At 42.1% G+C, this 16,254-nt stretch overlaps 1 protein-coding gene across 1 annotated transcript in view; it reads right to left on the bottom strand.

The window, feature by feature from the left end:
- The window catches only part of SHQ1 (SHQ1, H/ACA ribonucleoprotein assembly factor), a 37,877-nt gene that overhangs the window by 1,722 nt on the left and 19,901 nt on the right, over positions 1–16,254 (bottom strand). The gene's annotated exons all lie outside the window — the stretch shown is intronic.

Below are 16,254 nucleotides of genomic sequence, written 5' to 3'. Positions count from 1 at the left end.
TAAAGCAGACACACCACATTGGCTTCAAATGTCTGGTGCAGCCCCATCCATTTCCTCCAGTGCTGGAAGCAGCACATGCTTTACCAGGAAAGGGCACCACGGATTTATAAACAGAGACTCGAAATGGAGGGGGGTGAGGGCAGAGGGGAAAACGGGCATAAAAACCCAAACATACATCCTGCTTCTTGTTGTGGAGTTTTGCCTCAGACTATCAATCAGCTTTTCACCACTTCCTGCAGCAGCAGGTCTGCTATAAATCCTGCAGTAACTGACTGGATTTCATTTCCTCTGCCAGGGCTGTGAACCTGCAAGGCACGACACACTGACACTGGAGCAAGGAGCTGGGGATGTAATACACAGCTCCTGCAAGGCAAAAGTTAAAGCGCTTGTTCTCTCACTTGAATGATTTTAAAGATCTTTATATTCTATTTCCCAGGGGGCATAATTACTCAGTATAACATAGATGCTTCCACTTCTTTTTTTTTGCTCCTAAAGGAATTGCATTTTTAAGTGGGGGAAGGGAAATCCAGTGCAGCCTATTACACGTTTTACAGACAGGGCAACATTTAAATGCTTTAAAAACTTGGAATAAAACACTCTAGACTTCCTTAGTTCAACCCACTGACCAGGAAACTGTGAAATAATTTTCCCAGAAGTAAAGCAACAGAAAACAATTTGTATTTCTAGAATTTTCAAATCTAAAGCTAAGAATTAAATGCAACATGATCCTACCAGCCTCTAATAAAAAAAGGGGCACCGATTTTTAAAAATGTATTAGAATAATGTTTTCTTTCTGGCAACTTATTTCCATTTTTTTTTATCAAGGACTTGCATTCTTCTTGAAAAGTTATGGGGGATTTGAGAAGTTGCCAACTTAATTGGGAACAAAGCAAGCATTCTCCCTGCTCCATCAGAAAAGAGAAAGGAAAAGAAGCCAAGTGATGCATTGAGAGGTTCATGGAGCCCTGCAGGTAGGTGGGAACAGAACAAGTGGCTGCAGGGAGATCTGCCTGCTGAGCACACTGGGGAGAAGCTGATTTATACCCCAGGTCACAAGAGTTTATATCCCTTTCAGAAAGCATTTTGCTTTGCTTTTCCAACAGCCTCTTTCCTTCCTTCTAACTGTCTGTGCACGTGCCCCTTCCCCTGTGACAGCTGCTCAGACCATGAAGGTTCAATTCCTTTTCCTCCCCTGTCCACAGCCACAGGAGCTCCCAAGGCTGGGTGTGCCCTGCCACAGAACCCTGCTTTGTCCCATTTCATTCCACTGACACCATGAGCAGCTCACCACACACCCCCTGCCACAACAATTTCCCCCCAGTTCCCACTGCCAGTCTCAGCCCTGCTTCACTGCTGCCATTATGACAGAAAAGCAATTTTCAAAGTCCTGTTTCTCCCCACACTTCCATTGTATCTGTCAATTTCTATATATGTATTCTATAATTCTATACTGTAATTCTATTAGGTTTTTTTCCTTTTGCCTATTTTTTCTACCTTTTCATGCCTATTTCCCCTGCTCCAGACTCTCAGTCCTTAAAATCCTCTCCTCCTACTTCATTATTTTCTTATAATGCATTTTATATATTAAGATACATAAATATATCACAGAACTGCACCAAGTATTAAGGAGTTGTATGACATAATGTGCTTTTTAGGCATTAATAAATACTTTGCTGTGTCCAGGTTACCTAATACCAAGTGTTAAAGAAGAAAACACACAGTGATGAACCTGACTCTACACACATTATGCTACTAAATTCAAAGTGCTCCTGCTGACAGATAAAAGAATGATCTCCCTAAAGCAATTATGTTGGTTTTTTAACTCTTGGCCACATCAGGTATTTGCTGTCCCTGCTCACTGCAGGGGGTTGGACTAGATGCCCTTTAAAGGCCCCTTCCAAACCCAAAGATTCTGACTACAAAAAGTCTCATTTCAGTTTTCCCAGTAGGTCAAATGTTTCTTCCCAACTTTCACTCTTCTCATCCAGTCTCCATCAGAATCTACAGAGCTCAACTTTTAAATATGAGACAAACTCAAAACTGCCACCCTTTAACAATTTTATACAATAACCCAAAAGATTCTGCTCCCCAACTCTGCAATCTTGTATTAAAAAAAAAAAAAGACAACAACACTTGAAGAATGGGGTTGTTTCTTTTCTGCCCCTGTGCAAGGGACTAAGAGAATTACAATTAGCCATCAGTTCATCTCCTTTAAGGCAATTATCTAATTTGAAGGAGAACCAAGTTTCAGGAGTGCATTTCACATCAGCCTTAAGAAAAGGTGGCAGCACTCCCTGGACAAAAAACGAGGCAAACAGACTAAAAATCAGCATGGAGGTGCTCTCAAAGGGAGACTGTGGGTCTCTGAGCTGATGGTTTCTCAAGGTGAAAGATAAGCAACAATTCAGGAGAACAAAAATGAGACACCAGAAATGAGATCTTGTGTATGAGAGACCTGGAGTAAACAGGCCCTGCTGTTTCCAAAACCTTTCAAGCAGTGTTTGAGAGATTAGACAGCAAATACTTTAATTTTTCAAGTATGATTAATGGAATCCATGATTACTTTAAGACATGCTCATTCAGTATGCACATTTGTGGTAATGATATCTTATTATTATGGTAATAGTGTTCTTACATAAACATGCATAATAGGTTTTAAAGGTGCTACACATGATAATTATTAGTTATCATAATGTCAGTTGCTTAAGGAAAATGTTTAATTACAGGTTAAACTGATCAGATGCATGTTTTGTTTAATGCATAGCTTTGAGGAACAGATAAGAGAAGCATCTCGGGGCTTGTCCATGTAGTCTGGAATTAAAATTCCAAGACAGAACTACAGTAATCCTTGTCTAGGCACAGGAGAGTTTCTTCAGGTGCTAGAAGAAGAAAAAATCTTGTTCTACAGATCTTAGATTATAAAGGAGTGAAACTGGGCTGAAAAGAACAAAGAATCAAAGGAGATTTAGCAAATAAAGGGAGATGGATAGAGCTCTGAGAAAAATAAAAAGAGGATTATGGCAACAGGCAAGGGAGATCATTAGAGGTTTACAGCAAAGGCCACCTGTGGCAGCATGAAGAGAAGAGCTGGTGATGGCAGTGACTGCAGGACAGGGACATGAGTGACAAGCAGGGTGGGAGAAGAGCAGGACACAACTCCAGGTGAAGCCAAGCTCCAGTTCTGCTTTCTGTTCCAGGGAGTACAGGGAGCACAGGATCTGAAGAGGCAAGATAGCTGTTATCTCCAGAACATAGAGCTGTGAGGAAGAAGTCTCACTGCAGACAGACATCAGGGATTTGATTGTTTTCAAGGAAGATTTCACATAAGCTGGAAGACAAAAATCAACCCAATCACTGACAGTAAAAAACAAATGCAGGACTTGGAGGGGGGTACATCCAGCCACAAAATCTCTCATTTTTCCCAAATGATGAAGAAAAAAAAAATTGCTTCTGTATACATGTCCATCAGTCAGCACTATGTGAGGAAAAGGGTTTAAAGAAAGTGTTAATAGCTCAGACCTTCCCATCTGCCTGGTACTTCCCTTACATGCAGAACTCTTGTTTTAGCAGTTATGTTAAAAAAGACCAAATAACTCAAGGAGAACTTGAAAATATAAAAATCAGCAATCTGCTTCTCATTCTGAATGATGGTGGTGCTGTATACTCAATCATGGCAGGGGAATTACAGATCTAAAACACTCTGCAGATTATTTGCAAACATGGGAGTGAATGTCATTGCCCAGAGCAGCTGTGGCTGCCCCTGGACCCCTGGAAGTGTCCAAGGCCAGGCTGGAAAGGGCTTGGAGCAGCCTGGGACAGTGTAAGGTGTCCCTGGTTGAAACTGGCTGATCTTTAAGGTCCCTTCCAACCCAAACCCTTCCATGGGTCTATGAAAGATTCACACTGGCAGCAGAGCCTCCCAAAGCTGCAGTCAGTAAAATCTGTGGAATAGAAAGTGACTTTTCCTGCACAGGCACAAGCTCCAGCTTGCTTTTGTTTTTGTAAACAATAGAAGGATTATTTCTACTGGCTCATCAATTTGGCTTTGCATTCACAGATGCACACAAACAGCCCCTGTTCTGAAGTACTCAGTGTAAACAAGGTGTAAGACATGGCACAACCCAGCTGAGCCTCCCAGTATCTCCCCTGGCTCATCCCAGCCAAGTGACAGCTCAGAGCTGCCAGGGCACATCGAGTTGCTCCTGCCCCAGCACAGAAGGAAAGGAACCAAGCACAGGACCCTCAGTGTCACAAACACTGACAGCAGCTCTGCTGGCCAGCCTGCTGCTTGAATGGGACCCAACTGATCTCGGAACGAACTAGAAGTGATGTTGCTCACATGTGGATAGGGCCCACTCGGTGTTCCAGTGGGAATCAGTGCTCCATGCTGGCAGGGCTGCCAAGCCCTGTTTTAGAGTGTGAAGCACTTCCATTAATTATCTTTAAGCCTCGCAGGCAAGATAAACAAGTCTCAGAGGCAGCAGAGCCGTGTCAAGCACAGACGTGCCTGCGGAGCGAGCGGGGCCGAGTCCGGCCTTGCAGCTCCTCGGGATGCATTCAAACATCCAAACACCACCAGCAGCCTGCTGTGCCACTCTGCAGGGCTGACACATACTGAAAGGGCTGCTATTGAACTTATCTCCACTCAGCAGGAGCTCGGGACACACAGGATCCATCTCATAGTAAAGCTGCTGCATTAAGAAAAAGGCTCCCAGTCTGATGCATCACAAGGGCCTTAGTTTTATATCTTTAACACACAAGCAGTTACCAAGTTTAAAGAGAAAGCATCAGGCTATATTTACAGCACCTTTCTCCACAAGGCCTGGCAAAACTCAGACTTAGCAGAGAAAGTTTCACAGCCAGCCTCTTTCTTTGAGAAAACAGATAAGATATCAAGCAATACAATCAGACCAGTATCTCCACTTTAAATGTGTTCCAAATTACATACCTGGCAGCACTGCTTACAATTTCCCACAATTATTCATTTAGCCAAAGGCACTGCAAGTATTAAGACAATTCTAGAGTTAATATTATCTCAGACATCACCAGATATTATCCCAGAGCCTCAGCAGTTCAGATACAGAGAGTGTGCAAATTTACTATCTGCGAGACATTGAAATGTCAGTTAAACTATAAGGAAAAATGAAATTTTCTGCCTTGCCACCAAGACTGGTTGAGGACAGGCTGCAATAGGACATGACTGGTGTTTCTGCAGGGTCTGTCACTAGTGAACAAAAGGGCACCTGCAAAGGGACAGGCTCTCCACACCCTTCAGATGGTCTCATTTTCCCCTGCTCACAGTGGATTCCATCCATCACTCTCTTCCAGCCCAAGCCTTATGTGCCCAGACACCAGGGGTATGAAGAGACACTGTTCCAGTCTCCAGATAATGCCAGCTGAGCTCCCCATGGAACCCTGTCAGGATCCTGGTGTACATTCATATCTCTATGGCAGTAAGTCTACAGTTCAAGTTCCCTCAAAGCAGAAGGCTCAACAAGTTACAGCCAAACACAGAAGCAGAAGATAAGAAAGGGAGCTCATACAAGAATGACACAGCTGGCAAAGCACTCAACCAGTCCATCAAGGAGAAAATAAATTGTGCTTTGCTCTAAAATTCAGATGCAGCTTCTATCTAGTCCCAGACAGCTACTGGAGCAACCAAACTGATTTTTGGGGAAAGCTTGAAGCTGGTAACTGAGATCACCCTGGTCACTGATCAGCATGTTCTGAGAGCCAGGGGTGGAAGATAAAGCAGAGGAAAGGCACATTCAAAAAATGGCTGTAACAGAACTTAAACTTCAGGGGTTTAGCCCAAAAGTAGCACAATTCCTTCAGCAAGGCAACCAACAATGAGAAACATCCCTCCACACCTGATGTGCACTTTCAGGCAGCTTGAAAGAAAAAAAAAGATTGAATTCTTATGATACAGAATTGACAGACAATTTGATTTTAATAAAATATTCAAGACATGAAAGAGTCTAGGTTTGATCAGGCCTGACTGGTAAGACACAGGAGCAATAATGATGATGGCACTGAATACTAAAGCAAAACTCATTAATGCAGAAACAGCTCCAGTCAACAGGCACAAAATTGCATAAATGGTCCAACACTGGGGTTAGATCACAAAACCCCTCCAGTTCAGGAAAAGAACCCTTACAAATGGACATTTAGGTGCAATAATAAGAAACTCATCACACTAAAGGCACCATCCATTTGCCCAAACCACTCTTTAAAAAGTCATGGGTTACAAAGAACTTGAGCCTCAGAATCTGCCCAGAGACAAGAGACTAAGGCTCAATTACACCTTTTAGAGTGTGTTTTATAGCATCTCACATATTTCACCATTTATTATTTCGCTTTCAAGGTTATTTATAATGAGTGCTTCAATTATACACTAGTCAGTGACCTCCAATCATAGTGAATTAGCTTTGAAAAAGCAAGTTCAGGATCAGGGAACAAAAATACTCCAAAGGAAGTTCTGAAGGAAATTCAGAGCAGAAAATAATCTTGGTAAGTATTAATAGTGCCACCCACTTTGCCTGTCATGCACACTGCTGTATTACAGACCATGACAACAACTAACTTTACACAGTTTTTACTGCTCAAGTACCTTACTACAGACTTCTACCCCAATTCCCCACAAGGCTGGGCAATCTGTGCACAGATTTTATTTCATCCAGATCTGGGAACACAACTATTCCTTTCAAGCTAAAACTTAAAGCACAATACTACCATGAAGTTTAAGGCATGAACTGAAAAATACACACAGCACCTGAACCTTTCCATGGCAGCAAAAGTCTCTCAGTCAGAAGAGCACAGAAAATATTTTACAATCATCAGAAAGATGAGTAAGTAACATCTACTAAATTTCTTTCTGGCCTTTATTAGCTGGTTAGCTCATCATACCCTACCTGCCTTAGGAGATCTGAAAGAATCCCAGAAGAGGTCATAGAATTAACAGAGATAAAAACAAACAGAACCATCCAACAGTTTCATGTGCTCAGTTTATTATACACTTTTATAGTGAGAGGGAGAAGCCATAAATAACTCCATTAAAATCTCATTAGCTCTGATCAATGAGTACAGAAGATAATGGAAGAATGTTAGTAAAGGAAAAACAGGATCATTTTCTTCAGAACTTAGGTAAAAATTGACTTAAACTTTAACTAATCTTCTACCTTATCTGCAACAAAAGACAGATAAGTGTAAACACAACAGCAAAAACATAACATTTGTTCACAGGAATTAGTTCTGGATTAATCACTGTTTTCATAGAAAAGAAACAAACCACCCCCCCAGCACATCAAAGACTACTTAATTTCTAAACTTCAAGTCAGTACTCAAAAAAATAAGTGCTCAATCTGTGCAAGATCTTTTATGCAACTGCAGGTAGGAATTCTTGCTTTCTATCTCTCAAGATGATGGGACTCTGATTTTCAGCCTAAATAACCTAGCTTTGCACAGTTACACTTTCCTTGTCCATACTGACTGGTAATCATTTCCTTTCTAACAGCTCCTGGAAACAGCAGGCAACTTTATCAAATTTAAGAGCAACTAGAATTTAAAGATCTTTGAATTTCTACATATTTCTTGAAAATAAGCGGAGGGATGAACATTGAGCCTCCTGGGACAAGGCTGGCAGGACACAGCTATTGTAGGAGGCCAGGGCAGGCACCCACCAGCCAGCTGAGCCATGCTAATTCCAGCTGTGGATACACCTCGTGCCTGGTGGAGGTGTCACAGAATGTGGGAAAGGGACTAGAGCACAAGAATTGGGTTGGGAAGTTTATAAAGTCTGTTTTCCTCCTTTCCTCACAGATACCAGACAAAGCAGAGACTGGAAAAGTGTTCCCCGCACAGCAAATCTTCACTGCAAACAGGAAAACCTCGCTGAAAAATCAGTGCTGGGTTCAAAAGTCTGGAAAATGCATCTCCCTGTGAGCAGCATGCCCCCACTTCAACTGGAGAGGAGCAGAAAAGCTGAAATGCAGCCCCAGGAGACGACTCTGGGCAGGAGAAACCCCCCTTCTGTGCAGGTGACAAAACACAGCCCTGCCCCATAAACAACGGCTGATGGGGACGATCCAGAGGGCTTAAGGGGAACATAAAATGCTTTAATCTTGGAATTCTGGCTTTCAAAGGGCATTACATGGATTCTGAAACCAAGAGAGTGATGTACTTATACTGCAATCCAACTGGCAGTCTTGTAAACATGAACTGCTATCTACATAGCTTAAAGTATTACAGTTTGTTAACCATAAATCAAATAGAAAACAGCACCAGTGTTTCAATTTAAGTGACTTCTTTTATGTTAATAAGTCTGAATGTTTCAAGTGACTTTCTCCCCTTATTTATTCTGAAATTCCACAGTGCTTCTTTCATAATGAATCTAAATACTGCATGAGCTGAACTTCACATTTATAAATATTTTAAAAAAAGATGAAGCTTTCCAATATAACATCTTACTTTCATTACTTGGTCTTTTTGATAAGTTGAAACCAAACAGATCATGGATTATAAAAGAAATCAAGTACAGCTTACTTATGTAGATGATATTATGAAAATATTCGTAAGAGAAAACAGACTTGGAATTAATATTGCACTATAAAAAGAAACTGAAGAGTGTTTATATATTTTAAGAATAGTTAAATGGAGCTATGTTGCCAAAACAGCTCCAGTAATATGCAGCCAGTCCAAACATCTAATAATGGCACAGCTTCCAAAGTCATATATGATAAACACAAATAATGAAAGATGAATAGATAACTCACCACAAAACAGATGCAGAGAGATTTTATAAAATGATAGTAATATTGGCTATGTTACAGAAATGGAACACTGAACTGTTCTGTATTAGTCCCATTTCCCTCAAGTTTCTTTGCTGCCATTACCTAGAATTTGGTCTTCACCATCACTGCTGGTGATCTAGGAGAAAGCTCTTCTCATGCTGCAAATCAGACAATTTGTGTTACAGTAGGGGAAGGAAAGGTACTCACACAGCAGGGCAGAAAATGTGAATTTTAGTCTCAGGATAATGCTAGCAAAGTCCTGTATTATAAAAATAACAACAATAGCAGGGAACAGGCTTAAAGGCACAATTACAAACATTACTCCAACGTGATCCTACCCATTCACAATGGGACTTATCCACCAAACAACAATCAGTGGATCAGAGTTTAACTCTTCCACTGCTACATTGCTGTGACTGACACCCGGAACACCTGAAGGGAAAACTCCACCTGCAGCCCCTTCACCCTCAGTCGAACAGGAAAAGACACCAAACCCAAGCATCTTGCAAACTGCTGGCAGGAAAGGAGCTTATTGCAGGGCCTGGAGTGAACAGGCTGCTCCCAGCTCCTCCACATCCCCTGGTGTGCTCAAGCACCTGCTCCCAGCTGCTCTGGGGCACCACTGAACAAGGGGGGATAGCCTGGAACTGCAGCAGGGTCCACTTAGGTTAGATATAAGAACAGTTTCTAACAACGAGGGTGATACAACACTGGAAAAGGCAGCCCAGAGAAGCTGTGGCTGCCCCATCCCTGGAAATATTCAGGGTCAGGTTGGGCAGGGCTTGGAGCAACCTGAGTTGAAGATGTCCCAGCTCACTGCAGGAGGGTTGGACTGGATGCCTGTAAAGGTCCCTCCCAAACCAAACCGCTCCACGATCATGCCTCATGGACATAATGATTATTATTAAGCTAGCTGCTGAGCAGGTTGGAAACAAAGCAGGAAGATGTTCCCAGCCTGGAGCGCAGCTTCCCCCCTGGAGCAGAGCTGCACATTCCACCTGCTCAGAAAGGCAGCGACTGTACCAGCTCATCCTTCCCCTCATCCAAGAAATGCACTCAGCTGAGCTGTGCTGCCTGAACACAGATCACTGACCTGTCTGCAGGCACACAGCAACTGCCTCCCAACAACTCTGGAAAATCAAAGCAGTAGCCTGAGGGGGGAAAAAAATGGCTTTTTTCTTTGCCTTCTCTGCCCACAGCAAGGTGCATTCAGACACAGCCTGAAGGAAGCTGAGCTATAGAAAAGTGATGGAATAAATAGGAAAAAACAACAGAGGGCAGGAGAGCAAAAACATCAAAGGAAACTGCAGCTAGCAGCTGGAAGGAGAGATTAAATCCCTTGTTAAAAATCCATGTTTTACAGGGCTTGCTAAAACATACATGAGAGGGAATTTCTGATATAATACACATCTGTCTATCACCTTTCTGAGCCCTCAGGGCAGTGTTTTGCCTTAAGGCTCTTAGGTCAGTGCACTGTGATAGTTGGGTATTGTTATTTACAAGTGCTCTGTGTGCACCTCCTGCTTTACAGACACCTGAAGTGACAGCTCAGGCCTTAAACAGGATGTAGGACCTAAGGAGAGGCACTGGCAGCAAACCAACAGAAATTGTATTAAAAACATGCATCAAAACACTGAAAGAGGAGACACACAGAATGTGCCTGCAAATTATTAGTTACTCTTCTTAAATCCAAGAATTGTGATCTAAGGTGTAAGAGCAGATGACTTGGGATGAAAAGAACTAAATTTGGGGGTTCTACCAACTCTCTGATGAACTGATGAAGTCCTACCTAAGCTTTAAGGAAAATGACAGCAGTTCCTGTTTCCTGTTATCTCCAATACTTCCTGCATCAGACCCAGAACTCAGGTTTGAACCAAAACGTGTTTATCTGAGCTGTGCAATTTTGATAGAAACAAGTAGGACTGTACAGAATTACCCAACAACACAGGAAGAATGAGTCAACTCAATTACTTTTCACTAGGAAAATGTGAAAATTTATTGCTGTCTGAATTTTTCCTGTTCAAATAGACTGTGTGATTTTTAAATTTTTTTATACAACTCAATAGCTAAAACCTGAAATCTCTCTCCTATCATACTTGTAGACAAGTCCTAATCAACCTTTAATTTTCTTTCCAATGCATTCCTGAGTTTATTTGATGTCTTAGTGTAACACAGGTCACTCAGACATTTACATTCATGAAGTACTTTCCCCCCTAATCCTCTCCATTTTTCAACATCTTCTTGAACAAGCACTAGAATCAGTGTTTTAACACAGTCTTACAAATGATGCATTTTGAGGTCATGCCACTTCCTTCTTCTAAGTGATACTACTCTGCTTCTTCAGCTGAAGTGCACTCACCCTCTCACCTGCTCAGGTTCAAACTGTTCTCAAGCATGACCCAACCTATTTTTCTGAAGCTGTTGCCCTCAGCTGTCTTTTATTCTCCAATCCATAACTGTGCTCTGCAAGCTTTTACTGAGTGTGTCATTTTAGACTCACTTGTATTAAAATGCACATTGTTCAAATAAGCACTTATAGCCTGATTGGGGCAGCCTGTGCAATTCATTTTACACCTTTAAATAAATAAATAACATTTAATGCCACCAAAAAATATTCTAACAGGATAGATTATGTGCTTCCTTACAGATTTTTAAATATGCATTAAATTAATCTCAAAGACCATCTGAAGCAGCCACTCATTATTGGTAAGAGCAGCTGGGACAGCTCAAAGTTAATTCAGCACTCCAGGCCACCAAGGAAGTGAATGGGAAGCAAAGCCAGCACAGCACGAGTGCTCCAAGCAGTGCTGCACACTGAACTGCCTGCCAGCAGCAGCAATGCCAGCTTGTAAAACCTGCTAAGAAGGAATTACAATAATTGGGGATTGTAGTCCTGAGCTCCAGTAATTGGGGATTGTAGTCCTGAGCTCCTGCAGCAAGTGCTCTCTCTCAGGGCAGTCAGGGTGCACCCCGTGTTCCAGGTGTGACCATGAGCAGCACCAAGGTTTTGGGGCTTGTCCTTGTACCTGCATGGCTCTTACCAAAGCAGAACAGCAAAGGAAAGAATAGCCTTCAAATTAAAAATCTTCAGAATAGGAGGGGTTTTGTTTTGCAGGGAGTGGGGCAAGAGAATGATGTGGCTTCAGTGCATCCCACAATGACATTATCATTAAAAAGCTACAGTCCAAAATATAATCCTCTCACTACAAAACAGATCAAGTTAAGGGGTTTTGTGATGGGGCTGTTACACTACCTGATAAGTGAACACAACAGGCCACAGCAGAACATAAGCTAAAAACACATGCTAATGGCAAAGCTGCTTTCAAAGCAGCACCATGAAAGCCATTTGGCTTTTCTCTGCACCACACACTCTGCAAACTGGAGTTTTTATCAAACCTGAAACTCCTGCAGCCTCCCCTAAACCAAGGCTGCCATGCAATGAAGGTGAAGGCAAAGCCAAAGGCAGGCAGAGCAGGAGCAGCTGCCCATGACCTGTAACACAACACCACCAGGGGCATTTTCCCTCACGCCTCAACTGGATGAAGTGCTTTAAATGTGCTGTACAAATCAGATTAATCCCACAGAGCCAAGAGGCAGGATTTTCATCCAGAATATATTACTGCTTATGCCTTTGTTCTTTGGAATCAGGGCTGCTGGATCCAGGAGGTTAACAGCTGAAAATTAGCATATTCCTCTAACATTTGAGAAGGCTCTAAAGCATCAATTCATTCTTATTATGTGTTAACATATTCCCTCTTTCCCCCATCACAAATCAAAAATTTAATAAACTAACATTAGCAGCGCACCATTTTAGGACAGTTTTGTTCCTGAATTCTCCTACCTGAACTCAGTATTTTCACAGCAGAGGTGCTGACACTACAAGAAAAACTCCATTCACTCCTCATTTAGTAGTCCTGAGTTTCAAAGGTTAGAATTAAACCCTTCCTAGGAACGTGGAAGTGCCATAAAAGGTGAAATAGGACTTCATGAGTATAGGCAGGTTTAGATGGGGTATTAGGAAGAAATTCTTCCCTGGGAGGGTGGGCAGGCCTGGCACAGGTGCCCAGAGCAGCTGTGGCTGCCCCTGGATCCCTGGCAGTGCCCAAGGCCAGGCTGGACACTGGGGCTGGGAGCACCCTGGGATAATGGAAGGTGTCCCTGCCCTGGCAGGGGTGGAATGGGATGAGCTTTAAGGTGCCCTCCAGCCCAAACCATTCTATTAATCCATGAATATCAACTCTACAAGCAGTAAAAAAGGAAATAACAAAAGACTTGTAAAAGTCTGGCTTGTGTCTTTTCAAGTGTTTTGAGCTTTTCAAAACCCCAAAACATGAAAGAAAACAAAAATGCCAAGAAGAAACAGCTGCAAGAGTGGCACAATCAAGAACATTTCTACACACTTTGAAACATTTTTCAAAGTTTTCCAGATTTTAGCAAATAATAACCAAATTGAATTTCTTCAGTTTGCAGATAAATAATCCATTCCACAAATTATTTTAACACGCCATCAGAATTTGTTAAAATTCTGTTTACATTCACTGAAAGATTATATTTGACTGCAGAAGCTTACAGATGTTTATATGTTACAAAATATTTTCCCAAATGTAGCAAAAGCCTGAGGTAAAGCCAATGCAATGGACTGAAACTACAATACTAGAAGTGGAGTTCTTTACTCCCTTGTGCACTTTAGGATCTGATGTGAGACAGGCAGTAAAAATCCTGTATCTCACAAATCTTTTTTTCCTCTCTCAAAGTCCTGGACTCCTTCATGCCTTTGCAGCATCAGGGCAGCATTACACTGTATTGATTAAACAAGGGATTCAGAAAACCTGGGGAAAAGAAAAGGGGGCCTGAACAATCACAGTCGATCTCATCACCTCCGTGACATGCTGTGAATGTAATTAATCCTACATTTATTTAGGAGAAATTCACATCCTACACATCAAGCAGCAACTCCCTGCTGGCTTCAGACTGGGTAATTACAGTGTAACAAGGACAAGGCTTCCATTGTAAGGAAGAGATGAAAAGGAAAACAGACCTACGAGGCCAACCCACCCTTCAGGGGCTGTCTCACCTGCAAACCAGGAGAAGCAAATATGACATGCTCAGGAATATCTGATTTTAAATTACTTAGTACTAATGAAGACAGCAGCTCCTACAGAGACTGTATAAATGCCACAAGGAATCCTGGTTTTCACTTTAAATCAAGGAGTCCATGCTCAAACTGGCATGTTACACCTACAGTCACCAAAATTAGCACCACCACATTTGTCTCAGGGTGCAGAGCACGTATTTGTGAAGGATAACAAAGCAAGTTGCAAATACAGTTCCACAGAACACAGCAAGGCAATTTAACAGCTCAGCTGCCTCAGCTCACAGCTCTCCCTCACTGCACGTGTTGAAGCTACTACAAAATACAACACAAACAATGATCTTTATAATCTTATGCTAAGTTAGAAAGTAGAAAAACATACATGGGATCAAACATTCTCCTGTACATGTCATACCTATAAAACTATGAGAAAAAAACCACTGTACAACAGGCAGGCTGGATGAGGAAGCTGGTCTTGTGGGAGTCTCCCTGCCCATGACAAAGGGTTGGAACTGGATGATCTCCACAGTCCCTTCCAATCCAAACCATTCTGTGATTCAATACTGAGAGCACCAAACCCTGGAAAACTGCCAGGAACACTCCCAGCTTCACCTCCAATTCAGGAACAGAGATATACACATTTACAAATATTAAAGTGGTACACATTTAAAGCTAAATATGCATGTAAATATTAGGTAAAAATACTTCAAAGTGCCATGGGCTGGAGCTGTTCCCTTGAGCAGGGGTGCAGAACTGCCTGTACTGCCAAGGACTGGAGGAAGCTGTTCAGCCTCCCACCCATGTCATGGCCAGCAGACACATATGTACAACAGCAGCCAAAAACCCCCATGTGAATAGAGCCTGGCACAAAGGGGAACACAAAACACTGGAGAAAGACATCAGGCCACACAAAGGAACCTCAGCACAGCAAGAGACAGTGTGTAAACTATTCTGGCTTCTCTAAAGGACACAGCTCCTGTGGGGTCACAGACACAGACTCCTGACAGGAGGGAGAAAAAGCTCTCCTGCACTAAATGCACACCTGGATAGCCCTGGCCTCAGCTGCCCATATTGCAGCCATCAACCAACCAGTGGTTTCCCCAAAAACCCTCTTCCTCTCCTTCATCCCCTTCTGCTTAAAGGAAGGTGTGAAAGATGGAGAAAACCTCAGACTCAGAACAAAAATTCAGTTCTAATTTCACCTTGGAGAGGCTGCCATATGTATCAGAGTGGCTTGTAAAAGCTCGGACCTGAAGAACAAAAGCATGCAAACCAGGCAAATTAAATTTAATTTTATTATGGAAATGAAAGCAATAACAGAAGTGACAGCAGGGTGGATGATAAGCTCACTTAGCAGGGGGATCAAATGAAGTGATGACATGTCATTATGACCTCAGGGGTTAAAGATGCAATTTTCCATCTGGCTGCATCTGGCTTTTCAACAGAAATGTTGACACCACCTGCTGAGATTTACCACAAGCTGCCTTCATAGGTCTTTGTCAAGCTTTTGTTACCCAGGTTAACATTTACTTTTCCCTCTTTTCTGATAAGTTTGGCTGAGCAACATGCTCCCTTTCTTCAAAACCTAACAACACTTAAAAGGATTTACATGCCACCTTACACAATGGGTGGAATTATTAATAGTCACTCCACAAGCAGCTTGAAGGGAAATACTGAGGACCTAGAAAGCAGGTGAAACTGTCTTTAAGATTGCAAGCAGGAAGATGACATTTTAGCTACACTTGCTAATATCTTCCATTGTCTAAGACATTTTGGAATCTACTTTTTTCTTAGTAATAGGCACCTGAATAAAGTAATTTTTCTGGGAAAAAAACCTAAACAAAACAAAAAAATCCTTAGAATTCCAGACCTAGCTTGTACTCCCCATCCCCAATTGACCATTAGCCACCTGTGTGTGTTTTATTCAGCATCTTCATAATTTCCAATTCCAGATACACTGCTTCAAATAAATCAGCTTTTGCCAACCCAGTGACACATTCACTTATTCATCTAATTTACCCACAGCCAAACTATGATCTCAAACCAAATTTGTAATCAGCTATTGACACTCTGCTGGCTATAAGGATTTTGTTTCCACATGGCAAATTTAAAAGCTAGTACCTACCAGAGGTGTTTCTCTTCATCTGGAATGGGACTGAGTGCTCTCTTTCACTGGATATACCCATTATGGTTTTGCCTGTGCCAAACTTTCTCCCTAAACCCAGAGATCTGTGCCAGCACAGGTGAGCTGAAGAGCTTGTTTCCAGCTGCTTTTAAATTGCCCAGATTCTTCACTAAAAAGAACCTACAGTCTGTTTTAATTGTTTAAACAGAGACCCCAGCCTCCACCAGGAGTTTGTTGCTTACAGGGAA

The sequence above is a fragment of the Geospiza fortis genome, unplaced genomic scaffold, assembly GCF_000277835.1.
Source record: "Geospiza fortis unplaced genomic scaffold, GeoFor_1.0 scaffold70, whole genome shotgun sequence".
NCBI lineage: Eukaryota > Metazoa > Chordata > Aves > Passeriformes > Thraupidae > Geospiza > Geospiza fortis.
This window is presented reverse-complemented; position numbering and strand designations above follow the sequence as displayed.